Source organism: Peromyscus maniculatus, chromosome 6 (genome assembly GCF_049852395.1).
Source record: "Peromyscus maniculatus bairdii isolate BWxNUB_F1_BW_parent chromosome 6, HU_Pman_BW_mat_3.1, whole genome shotgun sequence".
NCBI classification, from domain to species: Eukaryota; Metazoa; Chordata; class Mammalia; order Rodentia; family Cricetidae; genus Peromyscus; species Peromyscus maniculatus.
The window spans coordinates 80687264-80704772 of NC_134857.1; positions in this window are offsets into that span (position 1 = coordinate 80687264).

Sequence of the window (17509 nt, forward strand, 5' to 3'; positions counted from 1 at the left end):
CCACAATGGGGAGATGGGGAGACCAGGATCCAGAGGAGAAACTTCTTATAGTCACACATGTGTACATTTTTTCTCCTCAATTTTAAAAATTCCTGGAGCCTATCTAAACTTTTTAAAGATTTTTGTTTCAGTTTTTATTTTTTTAATACACTGTGTTCTTTTCTACCTCATAAAACCGTGTCACCCTGAAGCTGGCAGAAGACTCGGGAAGGAACCAGGCCCTGCCCACTGGACACAGAGCCAGATGTTTAAACTATCCCTCCAAGACTCTTGGGGCCTGCTTGCCAGATTTCAGCCTCTGCTGGTGCATCGCCAATCAAAATGCTTCAAAGACCTTCCTTTCTTTTCTTCATTTGGAATACTCCACTGGTTATGCCTAGAGAAGCCGAGGTGAGAAAACAGTCAAAAACAGTCTTTAAAATGCAAGCGTGCCCCTCTTTTAGCCATAACCCTAGAAACTTCATGTCTCAATAAAGTCATTTGAAGTACTCTAGGAAAGCAAAGAAATTCCACCATTACTGCCTTTGCTGAGGAAGAAAGACTTTTTGGGACAGTGGTTACTTGTCCCCTAATGTATCAGTCTCCTATGTCTTGAATTTGTGATTACTTTATCTGAGTGAGCCGTCATATTTATTCAAATGGCTCCCAAGTCTCTCTCTCAAAATGATTAATTTCAACTTTATTAGCACACATATAAAGGAGAGCTAGGCCTCAGTAAGAACTCAGCTCAATGAATGTCTCCCACACCCTGAGCAAGCCTGTGCCACCAACATACAGATTAAGAAATAAAGGAATAGCAAAGAGGCTGTGACATGCTTTAATACAGAGGCTTTGTCTACAGCCCAATGAGTCAGGGGCAGGAAGGACTCCGGTTTGGCGTCCCACTGACCACCTAAAGCCCTAGAGCTTTAGTAAACCCTGTTTCCTCTCTGGTTTCTTCAGCTCAAATTTTTTTTCCCCCAGCATTACAGAGAGAGAATGCTTGGAGGGAAGTTGTGGTGGTTTGGATGAAAATGCCCCACATAGACTCATAGGGAGTGGCACTGTTAGAAGGTGTGGCCTTATTGGAGTAGCAAGTGTGTCACTGAGGGTGGGCTTTGAGGTTTCAGCATCCCACACCAGGCCCAGTGGCTGCCTGGCTTGTTGCTGCATGGCGGTCCAGATGTAGATCTCTCAGCTCCTCCTCCAGCACCATGTCTGCCTGCAGGCCACCATGCTTTCCACCATGATGGTAATGGACTGAACCTCCGAACTGTAAGCCAACCCCAGTGAAATGTTTTCCTTTATGAGTTGCTGTGGTCGTGGTGTCTCTTCACAGCAACAGACACCCTAACTAAGACCAAAGTCCAGAATGAATGGACCTTAGAACTTATTAGTGGATGGAACCGTAAGGAGGGTGGCTGCTTCATTAACAGTGGCTGGGACAGCAGGCCCGGCACAACATGGTGGAGGAGATACAGCTGCTAGGTATGATGAAGGGGATATGGTGAGGTCGGTATGATGGGCAGTAGGCCGAGCTTTTATAATTAATAAGAAGGCACTGACAAAGAGAATATCTATGACCAGCTATGCTGACCGCCTCCTGGCCACTTCCAAACTTTTTTTCCTATCCACCTCTCTGAAAGTGCGTCCTTGAAAAAAGGACATTGGGTAGAGTCAGTTGGCTTGTATCCCTGTCCTAGCCAGGCTCTAAACTTGGACAGATAGCTTCATCAGTCTGAATCTCAGCGTCTTGATCCAGAGACAGAAATGATGATGGAATTGACCTTGCTTCATGGAACTGTGTGTTACAGAGGAAGGGGAGGGGACGGCGGGGTCCTTTGCCAACTTTGCAGCCTCCCATCTCATTGCTGGCTGTTAGGACAGGTTGGCAAGCAAGTCTTAAGAGAGCAGGGGAGGAGAAATTCTCAACACCTTTCTGTGTTTGCCCTCACTTCTACAACCCCTCTGTTTTATCTGAGGATTAAAGTTTTAACTCTCCTACTGGGAAGAGAGATTCAGGTGTGTGAGTTGTTAATTGATCACCTCATATCACATGGCCAGGCTCTGGGTCAAGACTTTAGAATCTCCCTCAGCAGCCTTCCCCGATGTTGAGACTGGTAAACACAGGAGTCCATTCCTATCAGCAACTCCTCTGTCTCCACATCCTTTGCCAAAGAAAGGATGCCCTGCTTCTGGGAGTGGATCACTCCCCCAACAGGTGCCATTTTTCCGCTCATACTCTGGTCTTATAGTCCTCATGTTTCTCTGGATTTTTAGTCACAAGCACTCAGAAGTGACATTGGCTGATTTAAGCACGATGGGATTTATTTAAAAGCTATTAAGGAGCCCACAGGATCAGTAAGACAGCTGGACAGGCTGGCTCATCTACCATGCTACCAGGGGGCATGGCCTAAAAGTTGGACTGGCGGGGGGGTAAGTACAAAAGACACCTTGTGGTCACAGTAGACCTGGACAGCAAGTACTGCCACTGCTGCCTCTGAGAATTGGATGTGATTGTCCCCGATACCGCCTGGTAAGCAGAATTTGTGTCTGAGTGTCTCTGTTGCATGCCATCGCCAACTTCTGATTCAGAATCTGGGGTTGGCAGCACTCGGGAGGTAGAGGCAGGCGGATCTCGGTGAGTTCGAGGCCAGCCTGGTCTACAGAGTGAGTTCCAGGAAAGGTGCAAAGCTACACAGAGAAACCCTGTCTCGAAAAAAACAAAAACAAAAACAAAAACAAAAAATTCAGAATCTGGGGTTGGAAGAGACAGTTGATTAACCCGGTAGGCAAAAGCCAGAGTGTGGATTATCTGCCCTTTCTGTCTTCACCTTGGGAGGAACTATGTTCTGCCTCTCAAAGCAAAAGGTTATCCAGAGGGAAGAAGCTCACGTGTTGGTGGCTGGAATATGTTCCCTCCCTTCTAGCTTTACACTTGGTCTCCTGTGAGGTTTGTGCGGGCAAACTGGCACCCTGTCACCTTCCTGGCTCTGGGACACAATGCAGACTAGTTTCTGAAGTCTGCGTCCGAGGCCAGGAAAATGGATTCTTGAGAAGTTTCTAGGGTGGAGGCCATCCAGCTGGCCCTACCTGGCCATATTCTGCTCTCGGGCAGGTGGTACTTTTCCTCTTCACAATTCCAAGAACAGGCATTTAGTGGGTACCTGGTGGGAAGAAAAGGGGGAGGGGGAAGAGAGTAAAGGGGAGGAGACTTTGGATACCCAACTCTTGCTTCAAGCCCCAGTTTCCATTCCTAGCTGCTTATGGTGCCAACCATTTCACTGCCTTGGGGGCCTCTGTTTCCCCCATCTGTTTAAAATACACACACACATACACGCACGCACGCACGCACGCACAGACACACACACACACATCTGACCTGGTCACTCCTGGTGCCTCCAGCTCAGGCGGTGAGTGTCCAGGGCCGTGCTGCCCAGGGCACTTTGTGGGGCTGACTGCACATAATGACAGTGTCCCAGAGCTGGCACTTGTGTAACAGGCAGATTTACCAAGAGGGGATGGCTGTTTGCTCAGCAGCTGAGAAGTCTATAATTAGACTGTCACAACATCAGCAAAAGTACAGGATCAATGTAATCAGAGAAGAAATGGAAAAGAACGCCGCATCAGTCAAAGCCTCCAGTGGGTCCCCGTGGTTTCCGGAGCACTAATAGTCCAGGCGGGGCTCAATGTCCTGCTTGTGGGTTTCCTCCTGGGTGATGACAAGGTTTGCTTAGGTTGGCCATGCCTGCTCCTCTCAGCCACCTGGCTCTTCTCTTCGTCTCTCTGTTTCCCCTTCCTCTGCTCACCGAAAGGAAGGAAGCAGGACTTGGAGCTGAAACTCGTGGCTGAGGCACCCCTCATCATCATATGTGTGTGGTTGGGAGAGGGGAGGGCCAGCTTCTCTAATAGATTCCTAGGATCCCCCTCAGCCCTATGCCACCAGAAGCTGTGGGCTGAGTGTTGTGGGATATCTGTAGACTGTCTGACAGTGTATTGCTGTGATTGGTGTAATAAAAAGCTGAATGGCCAATACCTGGGCAGGAGGTAACAGGTGGGACTTCCGGGCAGAGAGAGGAAGACAGAGGAGAATCTAGGCATCCGCAGGAGACACCAGGAGACACAGAAAGGGAACAGGAGGTGCAAGATGGAAGAAAGGTAATGCCAAGTGATAGAACATAGACTAATATAAATGGGTTAATTTAAGTTATAAGAGCTAGTTAGAGACAAGCCTAAGCGATCGACGGAGCTTTCATAATTAGTAAGTCTTGTGTCATTATTTGTGAACTGATGGCCCAAAGAAAAATCTGACTACACGTGAGCACCAAAGACTGTATTAGCACATTCCCAGCTCCCACTATGCATACTAAAAGCTGAGAACTGCTAGGCCATCCCCCTGTGCCAGCTCACGGTGGACTGGCCCTCCAACTCCTCATGCTCTACCCCTGTGTAATCATAGCACAGTCAGGGTGATAGTTTGGAGCAGCCGTGGTTACAGGACCTTCCCTGAGCCCAGGAATGAGAGTGGGCTTCTTAGTTTCTTCTTAATCATGTTAAGAATCCCAAACTGCAGACATGTTTATCTCCTTAATCCCTACAATACCGCAGCCAAGGAGTCACGTCCAATGCCTTTAATTTCTTTCCACCAAAGTAGATCAGGGCTCACATCTATCCCGAGAGGATTAGGATCTGGGGGCTTTTGAGTCTTTTCTGAGCCTGATTCTCACAGAATCAACTGGAGTTTTTAAGTCTATGGACTTTATTTCTTAGATTTTTTTTTTACATTAATAATGAATAGTAGATGGTAGAAAAACCAGAGACTATAGTGGCAAAAAGAATAAATTATGGCTAATTCCACAACAGTTCTGTTTATATTTTGTGTTTTCCTTCCACACTCAACACACTCATTCTATCCCTGTATAAGCAAAGTCCCTGCAGAGATCAATGGTCTGGGAGTGGGGGTGGGGGAGCACTGTACCAACAGGAGCTCAGGGAAGGGCAGAGTTAAGGGCAATCTGTATTAGTTACTCTCCCTATTACTGTGACAGAATACCTTACAGAAGCAACAAGAAGGAGGGGGTTTGTCCTTGCTCACAGTTGGAGGGTGCAGTCCGTCATGGTGGGCAGGACCTGGCAGCAGGAGCTTGACAAGGCTGATCGCATTGCATCAGAGTCAGGAAGCAGAAAGCAATGGATGGTTGTCCTCATCATTTTCTATTTTCACTCAGTATGGGACACCAGCCCTTGTGGAATGGTCCTACCCACATTTAGAGTGAGTCTTCCCACTCCAATTAACCAAATCCAGATAATCTCGCACATAGCCTTAAAAAGATGGGCAGCCCTAAAGAACTAACAATCAATGGGAACCCATTTCCACACTAGGTCTTAAGGGATAAGACAGGCTACCAGAACCTGGAGAGTTGCTATGGCTACAGGAGGGCTGCCTAACAGTGTGGCTTTAGGTTAAGGAGTCCCATAACCATTAGGCTGAATCTGTAAGTCCAGCGCCAGTAAACACACCTCCTCCACCTCCTGCAGACATGGGGATCTCTGCCTGAACTTCATATCAGCTTCCCAGCCAGCAGGCAGATGGGTGCTGTCTCCCCAGATCCAGCAGGAAGTTACAGGTGGAAGGGGAAGCTCTGTATGGCATTCTCCTGTGCATTTATGAGTGCAAAGAAATCATTTTAAATGTACCCATTGGTGTCTTATTTAGGATTCTATTGCTGTGAAGAGACACCATGACCACAGCAACTCTTATAAAGGAAAACATTTCATTGGGGCTGGTTTACACTTTCAGATATTTAGTCCGTTGTCATCATGGTGGGAAGCACCATGGAGTGAAGGCAGACATGGTGTCAGAGAGAGAGTTCTACATCTGGATCCACAGGTGGTCAGAAGAGACAGAGAGACTGGGTCTGGCTTGAACATCTGAAATGCCAAAGCCCACCCCCAGTGACATACTTCCTCCAACAAGGCCACACCACCAATAATGCACTCCCTATGAGTCCATGGGGCCATTTTCAGTCAAACCACCAGAAAACACAATCTTCTGTCTGTGATGAATTCCACTACACAGCGTAAGCACAGAGAGTGACTGCTCCACAATGATCCCCTCACATTGAAAACTAGGATCCCAGACTGTTACCCTAAGTCAACTAGTTGTTCAGTGAATGTGGGTCCCTCAATAGTGTGAGACAGAGTGCTGGGAAGGAAGGAGGAATCAGGGAAGACTGGCAGAGCCTCCAGGAGCTTACAGCTTCCTAGAAAACTTGGGGATACTGCTCTAAGACACATCAACCAAACACAAAGACAAACCCCATGAGAAAGACGTAAAGTTTGCATAGGGCCCCAAATTCATGTCGGAAATTATCTCGACAGTCATGAGAGCCGGCATCTTCAAGAGGTGACTGAGTTGGGAGGCATTGCCCTTGTGAGGAGATGAAGACCTTTTGAAAGAGGAGTCATTAAGGAGTCTCCCTTTCGCTCTGCCTTCCGCTGTGTTCTCCACAGCCCGGAGCCCCCAACCCAAACACGGCCCTCAGTCTTGAACTTCCCAACTACCAGAACCATGAACTAAAAAACCCCTTTATTGTTTATAATTTACTGTGTTTGTGGTGTTAATGATAGCAACAGAAACTGAACTAAGAAAGACAGACACAAATGTTTATACTAAGTATAGGTAATATTTCAGGCTCATAATAGTTGAGAGTTATTACTAAAATACAGTCTACTATATATTGGTGCTATTCTAAGTTATTTGCACATATTTGCATTATTTAATCTCCTAAGAGCCCCATGAGGTAGGTTATAGGTTTCCCTGTCTCTGGCTCTCTCATAGGCTTGCTAATGGTCACTTGGTCTACTAGAATTCCCAAGACTTCTTCCTGGTCATGCTCACATCTTGTGAGGTTTGAAAAATAAAAATTTTAAGTGTGTACACTGGACATTCTTGACTGATGCCAGACACCCACTAATATGTTGCCAAGTACCTGGTGTAACTGGTGCCCCAACCTGGGGCTGTCAGCCTGCTTGCCTCAGGTTGACTTGGCCAAACTGTGGCCATTCGGGGAGTAGCAGCATCCCAGCCTCTGCTCAGCATGTGGAGGAAGAGGAAGAGAGCCCTCATCCCTGTGTGGACAGGACAATTTACAGAACTACTGCCCAAAAGGACCCAGGGTGTAGTGATATCGACATACTGGCAGACAAGGAGCAGAGAACAAGGACCACCATGATGGAGGTCCCACTGCCTCCAAGTCTCTCTCCAGGAGCACACCCTCTCCAAGTGTCCTAGCCAATTTAATTATAGTTTTGATACCTAACAACTGAGAACATCTGGATAAATTAAATAAGTTTTTTTCCCCTCAACTCAAACCCTGAGAGCCGCAGGTAAAGAAAGACTGTGAAAATGTCACATTGGACCATTTAAAGGCTGTCCTGGTCCTTTATCATCTGCTCTGGAGGTAGGCTTCCAAGACATATCTCCTTGAAGGCAAAGTTTCCTAACGCTTTCACATCAGCATTTCCTGTAATGGCTGGTTTTCTTTCCAAATAAACTCTCTGTCCCTGTTTCAGTGTTCAATGGACAAGCATCCACTCCCCAGTGGAAGTGGCGATCTGGACGGGCGGCCCAACAGGCCACTGGACCCAAGGCTCTCAGAAGAGCAAGTGATGCAAACCTGAGGGCGGGGCTTGAGTCCTGCTACAGTGTGAGCATGTGCTCCCAGATCACTTGCTGGGCTCCAGTCTCCACTTAGCCTGCTCCTTGTGATTCATTAGTTGACCTTGATAATGAACTGGTGATATTGAGGTGTAGCCATTCCCTGGGAATTGAAACATCCCTCCTAAGGGAGGAGGGAGTCTCCTAAGATAAAGGAAGCTGAAGACATTTTCCAGGCCCAGAAAGTTCAAAAGACAAGATTCACAAGGCACCACCCAAAGGGTTGTTTTTTTTTCTTATTTTTTTATTTGCTATTTTTTTGCCTTTTCATTTTGAGGTGTGTGTGTGTTTGTGTGTGTGTGTGTGTGTGTGTGTGTGTGTGTGTGTGTGTGTGTGTGTGTGTGTCTAAGAGAGAGGTGTCATGGTGTGTGCGCAGTGTGCATGTGCAAGTCAGAGAACAACTTTTAGGATTCAGTTTCCTCCTGCCATGTGGGTTCTAGAGGTCAAGTTCAGATTTCCAGGCTTGCTCAGCAAGTGTTTCCGCCCACTGAGCCATCTCTTCAGTCCCAGGGGGTTTATGCATGAGCCGTAAACAATCACTGAGAGAGAAGGGGCTCCTCAGTGGAAGTTCCTGCGAGCTGTCCAGGAACTCTGGTAGGCAGGCCCAACAAACTCACCACTGGCTTACCAAGCTAGACTTCTTCCTATTCACTTGTTGGCTCCTCACTGGTGCCCTCCGGGAACAAATAGAAATTTATCCACGTCTCCCCAGGAAAGGTTGTACAATAGAGGATGCCTCTCCATCAGGCTTAATGACTGAATGACCAATCCAGGTGCCATAGGTATGTGGTAACTGAAGTTTTCAAGAAAAACAAAAAAGTCTGCTATTGCTATTATCCAAAGTAATTCTCTCCATGAGATTCAGTTTTCTCCCTTGAGAAGTGAGAGAATGCACCCTCACAGCCTGATGTGTTACTCTTGGTAGACTTGTCCTGAGGCAGGAGGCTCTTCAGAGACCCTCTGACTGAAGAGTTAGAAGCCCCCCCCCACACACACACACACACTCTTAGCGTAAGGCCACTCTGCCTTGAGGCATGTGGCAGTGCTTTCTGTCAGGTGGCCCAGGACGGTAAGGGTCAGAGATCCATTGGTAAGGAGAGTCCGCACCAGTCATCACACACACTGCACGTTGGGAGTCTGGCTGGGTGGTAAATAAAGAATGGGTTTGAGTGTCCTAACTGCTATGTTGAGCTGTGGGGCCTCAGATTCACAGATAAAAGAGGGTGCCTCCTCCATGTCTCTTGAGGTGATTGGGAGAATTCCTTCAAGGAACCCATGTGATGTATGAAATGTCACATCACAGGGTCTTATGAATTTCTGTTCCTTATCTGTCTGTCCTTCTATCCATCTATTTCAGTGGTTCACAACCTGTGGGTCATGACCCATTGCGGCAGGGGGGTGGGGGGAATCGCATGACCTCTTCACAGGGGTCACCATAGGAAAACACATGTTTACATCATGATGCATAACAGTAGCACAATTACAGTTATGAAGTAGCAATGAAAATAATTTCATGGTGGGGGGGGTCACCACAACAGGAGGAACTGTATTAAAGAGTTGCAGCCTTAGGAAGGCTGAGAACCACTGGTCTATCTTGAACCTGAAGCCACCAGCCACCACCGCAGTGAGGAACACAGCTAGAAAGTCTCTACCTTAGGTTTTGACAAGATAAGCCCCTTCAGTTGACTAAGATAATGAAGACACTTTTTTAAAGTTACTGGGATAAGGAGACCAGAGTCCCAACCCAAGGTGGCGCTAGACAAAGTCAAGGGAAAGATGACAAAGTCAAGGGAAAGAACCTAGGATACAATTTGGGGACTAAAATATGTTGGCCACCCAGGACCCGTTTTCCTCGCAGCCCTCTCTGCAGCATATCCATGGCTCCACTGTTTCCTAGAGTCTCTTCCCTTCATGCCACATCCCCAACTCCTTGGCTATCGAGAACTTAAACTCACAGGACCCAGTGGGGAGGATGTGAGCAGTGCCCATGTCTGGACATTCCAGTAGGCTGTCCCACCTCTGCCCTATGAGATCAGAGGAGGTCAGCGACAGACTGCAGAAATGCTGTAGGTTATCCAAGGAGCATCCTGGGGACGTGTTCCTCCACAAAAGGTAAGCTAAGAGCACCAGTCCTCATGGCTGAACTGGGCCACAAGTTTCCAGGGGACAGCAGAGAGAAGTGCCACATTTGTGGCTCTCACCAGCCAGAGCTCCTTTCCCGGGGAATAGTCCTCCCCTTTTCTGCTTCTTTTATTTTGAGCAGAGTGATCCAAAGATCCTCTCACATCAAGCCTGAGGTCCTTAAAGCAGAAGGAATTACTGTGGCCCTCGCGCCAATGAGCTGTCATGGCCTGTCTTCCAGAGCCTTTGTTTGGTCTGAAGGAGTCTAATCACAGGCCTGGTGCTTTTAGACTGTATAGAGAAAATGTTGTAACTTTCTTGGCTTAACTAGCACAGGAGAGGCAATGCTTCTTGTGGCCTGGCCCTGGGGGGCAGGCTTCCGGTTACAGGGTTTTGAAACCACTGTGAGCCTTCTAGAGTACAGCCACATAAACAGGGGTGAGGTGACACCTGTCTCTCTTTCATTTTTTCTCCTTTTTTTATTAGTTCTCTTGAGAATTCCATACAATGTATTTTCATCACTGAAAGGGTATAGGGCGCTGGTTTGGTCGGCGGCAGGAGAGTCACAAGCCATGGTTACCTGAGCTAGAATGAATGGGCTTTTTTTTTTTTTAATTTTTTTTTCTTCTTTTTTTTTCTTTCCCTTTTAGAATGGGCTTTATTAAAGAGAAGAGGGGATAGAACAGAGAGAGAGAGAGAGAGAGAGAGAGAGAGAGAGAGAGAGAGAGAGAGAGAGAGAGAGAGAGAGAGAGAGAGAACATGGGGGTGCACATCCAGGTTTTAGGCTGGGACACAGTTGCCCACTGATGACGTAATAAGGCACCAGATGAGGACACCACCCCCCCAAGCTGGGCGTAGACAATTGCACTCACCACTCTCCCCTAACTCCTCCCAGATCTTCCCCTAATGCCCCGCTTCTTTACGTCATTGGAAGGTAGAAGTGGGCGCTGGCATGGCGTGGATACCTGCAGGTCACAGTCCGGGAATGACTTCTACTATGTACGTGTGACAGGAGACGCTTTGATTATTGTTCCAAGTCTTGACAGCAAAACTGTGTGAGGAAAAAGATGGCCTGGCCGGGCGGTGGTGGCGCACGCCTTTAATCCCAGCACTCGGGAGGCAGAGCCAGGCAGATATCTGTGAGTTCGAGGCCAGCCTGGGCTACCAAGTGAGCTCCAGGAAAGGCGCAAAGCTACGCAGAGAAACCCTGTCTCGAAAAACCAAAAAAAAAAAAAAAAAAAAAAAAAAAAGATGGCCTGTAGCTAGAATTTTCCTGACTTGCCCACAGTCAGGACAAATCTCTGTCACCTGCCAGTCCCACAGCTGCTCAGACCCAACCAAGTAAACACAGAGAGTTATATTGTTTAAACTGTTTGACCTACTGGCTCAGGCTTCTTGCTAACTGTTCTTACATCTTAAATTAACCCATTTCCATAAATCTATACCTTGCCACGTGGCTCGTGGCTTACTGGCACCTTCCTTCACATGCTGCTTATCATGGCGGCAGCTGGCAGTGTCTCTCTCCCCCTTTCTGTTCTCTCAATTCTCCTCTCTGTTAGTCCTGCCTATACTTCCTGCCTGGCCACTGGCCAATCAGTGTTTTATTTATTGACCAATTAGAGCAATTTGACATACAGACCATCCCACGGCAATGGCCCCTGGCAGAAGCAGTAAACCTTGACCGAGGGGTCCAGCTGGTCCTTGTGTCAGCCCTTAGAAAGGGTTTAGAAGCAGTGCTCAGCTCCCCGGTGTAAGCACCAAGTCGTTGCCTTCATTTAGGACATGGTTCTCAAACCTCCGAGACCATTGGAAGGCCTGGGGATGTGTATTTAGAAAACATCTTTCAACGTCTCAACCCCAGAGGCTCCTATCCTGCAGTTACATGGAACCCAGGGAAATTATATTTAGATGGGTACTCCCGGTCTTCCCGTAGTCTGGCCCAGAGGACCTCGTCTCAGAACTGGGGATGAAATGAAGCTAAGTTGGTAGAGCATCTGCCTAGTATGTGTGAAGACTTGGGTTGGATCCCCAGTACTGCATTAAACCAGCTCTGGCAATGCAGGCCTGTAGTTCCAACCCTGGGAAGGTAGCAGTAGAAAGGTCAGAAGTTCAAGTTCCTCTTTGGCTACCTAATGAGTTCAAGTCCAGCCAAGGCTACATGAGAACCTGCAAGGCAGGGCTGGTCCATAGTCTATCTCTGTTGCTTGTTTTATGCACTGCCTTTAACAAGCTCCTTATTCTGTGCCTCTCGGGCCATTATGAGAAATAAAGGACCAGAGGTACTTCTGTCCACAAATGGCAGCCCCTAGCTGCGTTGCCATGGTTACTGATGACTGCTATTAAAAAGGGGGATGCCGGTGATAAATCTGATCTCATCAAAGGATGCTTCCGTAGGGAGGAATGAATCCCTCTCTCTCATCCAGACAACTTGCATTCCTCCTGCCTCAACCTCTCAAAAAACTGGGATTACAGGCTGGTGCCGCCAGATTAGGCAACATTAATCGTAATGTCCCCAAGAAATGCTAACTTATACTGTCCCGTTGATAATCTTTACTGTTAACAAGTCAACCCTCAAGCACTCATCTTGGGCATGCTCAGATCTCACTTCCTTCTCTTCAGATGGATGAGTCCCTGGGCTCAGGAAGCCTGATGGTTTCGTCCACCTTTCAGGATCCGCTAACAGGTGTCAGCAGGAAGCTGTCCCCAACATTGATGTGGCGGCTGCACAAATTGTGCATGAGAAAACTGTGCATACTCTCAAACCATAGGCTTCTAGATTTTAGGGTGTTACTCTATGAAGCAGCGCCCAGCCCTGGAGAAATGGGATCTCCTATGTGCTCACATACCTGGGCTTCTGAGAGACAGTGCAAGTCAGCTGTCTGACCAGTTCCATACACTAAAAAATCCCTTTAGAATAGGTGTTTCTGACAACTGGAAGTTAGGGCCACCCAGCTTCTTCCTCACTGACACTAAAGCTTTTTGTTTGTTTGTTTTGTTTTTCGAGACAGGGTTTCTCTGTGTAGCCTTGATTGTCCTGGAACTCCCTCTGTAGACCAGGCTGGCCTTGAACTCACAGAGATCCTCCTGCCTCTGCCTCCCAAGTGCTAGGATTAAAGGCGTGTGCCACCACCACTGCCATCCTCCCCAACCCCACTCCCCCCCCCAACCCCCACCCACGGAGACATTAAAGCTTTTGAAACCATCCAAGAGGCTGGGTGTGGTGGTACACGCCTTTAATCCAGCACTTGGGAGGCAGAGGCAGGAGGATCTCGAGTTCCAGGCCCTCTGGTCTACAGAGCAAGTTCCAGGACAGCCAGGGCTACACAGAGAAACCCTATCTCAGGAAAGAGAAAAAGAAAAAGAAGAAAGAAAGAGAGAAAGAAAAAAACAAAACATTTAAAAACTGCAGCCACCCCTCGAAACCACCTGAAGGATGAATCTGAGGATACTGATCTCCAGGGATGTGAGCTCCTGTCTTGATTCTCTCTGATTCGTTGTCTGACCTTGGGCAAGCTGCATCCTGAGCCTAGCCTTTGGTGCTTCTTTTCCTACAGCAAAGCATTCACCCCCTGGATCGTGACCCCTCTACAGTCTCCATGTCCAGGTGGAGGATTAAACTCTGTGGTTTCCTGAAGCGACACTTGGTCCCACTTCCAGCTGAACAGGCTAGGGGGCAGTTAGAACATATCTTTCTGCCAATGACCCAAAATAAAATACAGTTTTATTTGTTTTGCACTGAGCTAATTCCCCAGGGCAGCAATCCAGGCACAGTGGGGTTGGTGGTAATGGAGGAAGTCCAAGATGAGGACGTAGTTTCCAGAATCAAGAACATTAGCTGTGTTTTCCTGACGCCAGGACGGTGAACAGCAGAGAGGACAGCTCTGTGGACACCCACTTGTATGGTTACAGACCGCCCAGCCTGGCCTGGCCTGCGTCGCTTGCCACAGTGTTGACAGATTCCAAAATTACCTGGCATCATATACAAGAAACATTGCTCTGAGGAACAGACCAGCAGCCTGGTCCATGTTCTTGCCCTTCAGCACACTTTCACTTCCAGGAGATCAGTACCATCTTCTCAGTGGTCACTGCATCAAAGGAGGCTCATGGCGATACCAGCCAGAGGGTATGAGTTGGCCCGGGAAGATGGAATGTCCCTTCATCTGGCCTGTTGCCCTGAGTCCCTTGTCACATCACATGGATGCGATGACCTGAATCTAGGGTTGCGTTTTCCTCACCCGCACACACACTCATCCTTGCACCTATTTCTTTCAGGCTAAATCTGGCCATAAACTGGGGAAATGTAAGGAGACGTGCATGGTATTCTCAATAGTAACTGGCAATCACTGAGTACTCACTGTGTGCTGGACGGAATACCAAGGCCTGTTTCCTGGAAATCAGATCAATGGAAAGAAAGAATAAAGCAGAGTCACGGGGTGAGGAAACCCAGAAATCAGGATTCAAGGCCAGGCTAGGTGACTCCGGTGCTGGCCTCAATGGAAGAAGCACACTTTCACATGGGCAGAGGCCCCTCTAGATACCCCCAGGCCTCTGGGGCACAGTCCCTTCCACTTTTGTCCAGAGAGCTTAGTGCTTAGAGGCTAAGAGCATCAGGTCTCTTCTTGGAGAAGTGTCGTCATGTAACGTAACCTGTTCTATTCTTCTCAGGGCAGGCCAGGGCCAGGGCTCCAGCCAGTCTAGAACCAGCTCCGGAAAGGGCCCCAGATCTGTGACCTTGATCATCTCCCAACCCCACCTCACACATCCTAAATCAGAACCCTCAGCAGCTGGAGACTGATGAAGCCCCTGCCAGGAGATGTACCGTTTAGCTGCCACAAAAGAGAAAAATTGAAACCAGACTTTATGAAGAAGCCTACTTGAGTGAGCAAGGGGTTCTAAGGGAAGGCAGCTTTCCAGACAAGCATTGACTGCCCCACCACAAGGACAGGTAGGTTTCATTTATAATCAGAGCAGAGGGAGTGACATCTGGAAATACCCCAATTGGCTGTGATTAGAATTTGCCTTGTATGGACACTGTTTGATCTGCTGGCAGCCTGTGATTGGCGGAGAGTCCGTTGCTTGGTTACAAAGATAGGCTGGTGGCTTAGGTTACAGTTGGCTTGCGTAGCAGGCTAGAGTACAGCCGACTGTGTAGGGAGACTGCTTTGGGTCAAACTTTATTACTCAACGGTGGCGATTAGTTTAAGGCAGCTCTGTTCTGCTCTTCACCTCTCTGCACGTGGCTCCCTCCATAAAAAGAGTCATAACTGCTTTACCAATCTCACAGCTTTATGAGAGAGGATATGTGACAGCTTTCCATGAGTTTAAAGAACTAGTTAGCATTCACTCAGCTTCCAAGCAGGATTCTCGATGTTTTTCAAAGGTTAAATGCCCAGGGAAGTCCAGGAATGGCTTAAGATCCTATTGTTCAGAGGCAGCAGAGTCTGGGCTTATTTCTGGATCACTATGAGTCAGAACTGACGACTCCCTTTCCAAGCTCTGGCGTCATACAAGTACAATGTAATGATGACCTGGTACCCACAGATAGATGAGCCCACATTCTAAAACTCACCACAACACAGAGATTCCTGGCAGAGGCATGAGAAATGCTATCCGGATACGAGACACTGGAGACTCTCTCCTGCACTGGCGGCCACCACCAGGGGATTCAGTGTCCTGCTTGCCTGTGGGTGTCATACCAAGGTAACTAGAACCTCTAGCCAAACATGAGGCCTGAACGGTGTCCTCAATGGCTGCCTCTCACCATGTTTCATGGGTTCTAGCAGCAGGGCCTCCTACCAATTCTATCACCTTAGCTTGTCAAGGCTACGTCCGTCCCAGCGCTCCAGCCACACCGGCAGGAAAGGCGAGCTTCAACTGCTTCAGCCCCTGTCAAGAAGTTAGCAAATATCATAAAAGCCCAGACATAGGCCGGGTATTCAAAGAGCCAGCTCACAGACCCAGAACCATTATATGTATAGTTGAGTTCTAGTTTCCAATTTGTTTTTGTCTTTTTAAATCTTTAAAACCCAGACTGGCCTCGAACTCGTGATCCTCCTGCCTCCGCCTCCTTCAACAAATCCTACCGGCGTTCGCCACAACTGGCTCCAATTTGTTTAACATTAGCATTTTACTAATAATATTAGTTGCACTGAGCGTGGTGGTGCACACCTTTAATTCCAGCACTTGGGAGGCAGAGGCAGGCGGATCTCTGAGTTAGAGGCCAGCCTGGGCTACAGAGTGAGTCCAGGACAGGCTCCAAAGCTACACAGAGAAACCCTGTCTTGGGGCTGGAGAGATGGCTCAGGTTAAGAGCACTTGCTGTTTTTCCAGAGGTCCTGAGTTCAATCCCCAGCACCCACATGGTGGCTCACAACCATCTGTAATGAGAACTGGCTCCCTCTTCTGGCCTGCAGGGATACATGCAAACAGAACACTGTATGCACAATAAATAAATCTAAAAAAAAAAAAAAAAAAAAAAAAAAAAAAAAAAAAAAAAACCCTCTCTCGAAAAACCAAAAAGAAAAATTAATAATAATATTATTATTAGTTGTAAAGGAGCTGTTGCTAGACACCCAAAGACTGTATTCTGAGCACTAAGTTGTATGTTCTACTTTCATTGTTTCAGGGAACCACCAGAGTAAGAACCATTGTTAATCACATTGGTAACGAGGACACTGAATAAAGAGATATTTAGTGGCAGGCCAAGATCAGTGTCTTAGCAAGTGTTCTATTGCTGTGAAGAGACATCATGACCGGGGCAAATCTTATCAAAGCAAACATTTAACTGGGGCTTGCTGACAGTTCCAGAGGTTTAGTCCATTCTCACCATGGCAGCAGGAAGCATGGTGGCATGCAGGCAGACACGGTGCCGGAGAAGGAGCTGAGAGTTCTACATCTGGATCCATAGGTAGCAGAAGAAACCCCAAAGGCCAACCCCAGTGACACGCTTCCTTCAGCAAGGACAAACCTCCTGGTCCCTTTCAAGGAGTACCACTCCCTAATGATCAAATATTCACATAGAGGAGCCCACGGGTGCCGTTCTTATTCAAACCATCAGTCAGCAAGCTAGACAGTGACAGAACTGGCCAGGGGTCTGGGGCTATTGGAGAGGAAGTCCTCCAGTCCATGCTGGCCTGGGTACTGTGTAGCATCCCTGGTCTGATACTGCCCAGGTTCAAGATTCAGCCTTGGCCCCAGACTCTTGCCATCCCCCTGCCTTCCTAGAGAGCACAGTACTAGCCCAGGTTCTCCAGGGAAACAGACACAAGAGGACAGAGATGTATATATTTATAGAAGATGCTTACCTGACTATGGAAGCCAAGACGCCATGATATCCTGTCTGCGGGAAGCAGTAAAGCCAATGGCATGATTCAGAATGAGTCAGAAGGGGCTGAGGACTAGGCCACTGCTGGTATTAAGTCCCCTAATCCAAACTCCCAGAACTTGGAGTTCTGACGTCTGAGGGTAGAAATCAGAGGATCCTCTTCAGGCTGCCCCAGGATTGGGTGTCTGCTCACATTGGTGAGAATGATCTTCTAGCTGATTAAAATGAAAACATCCTCCAGGGATTACTCTCACGGGCCTGTGTTACTGTGTACCTGGCGTCTCTTAGGCCAGGTAAGTCATCATATAGAATTTACCATCATGGGTGGGGATCCAAGTCCCCCGTTTTCCTGGACTTGATTCTCC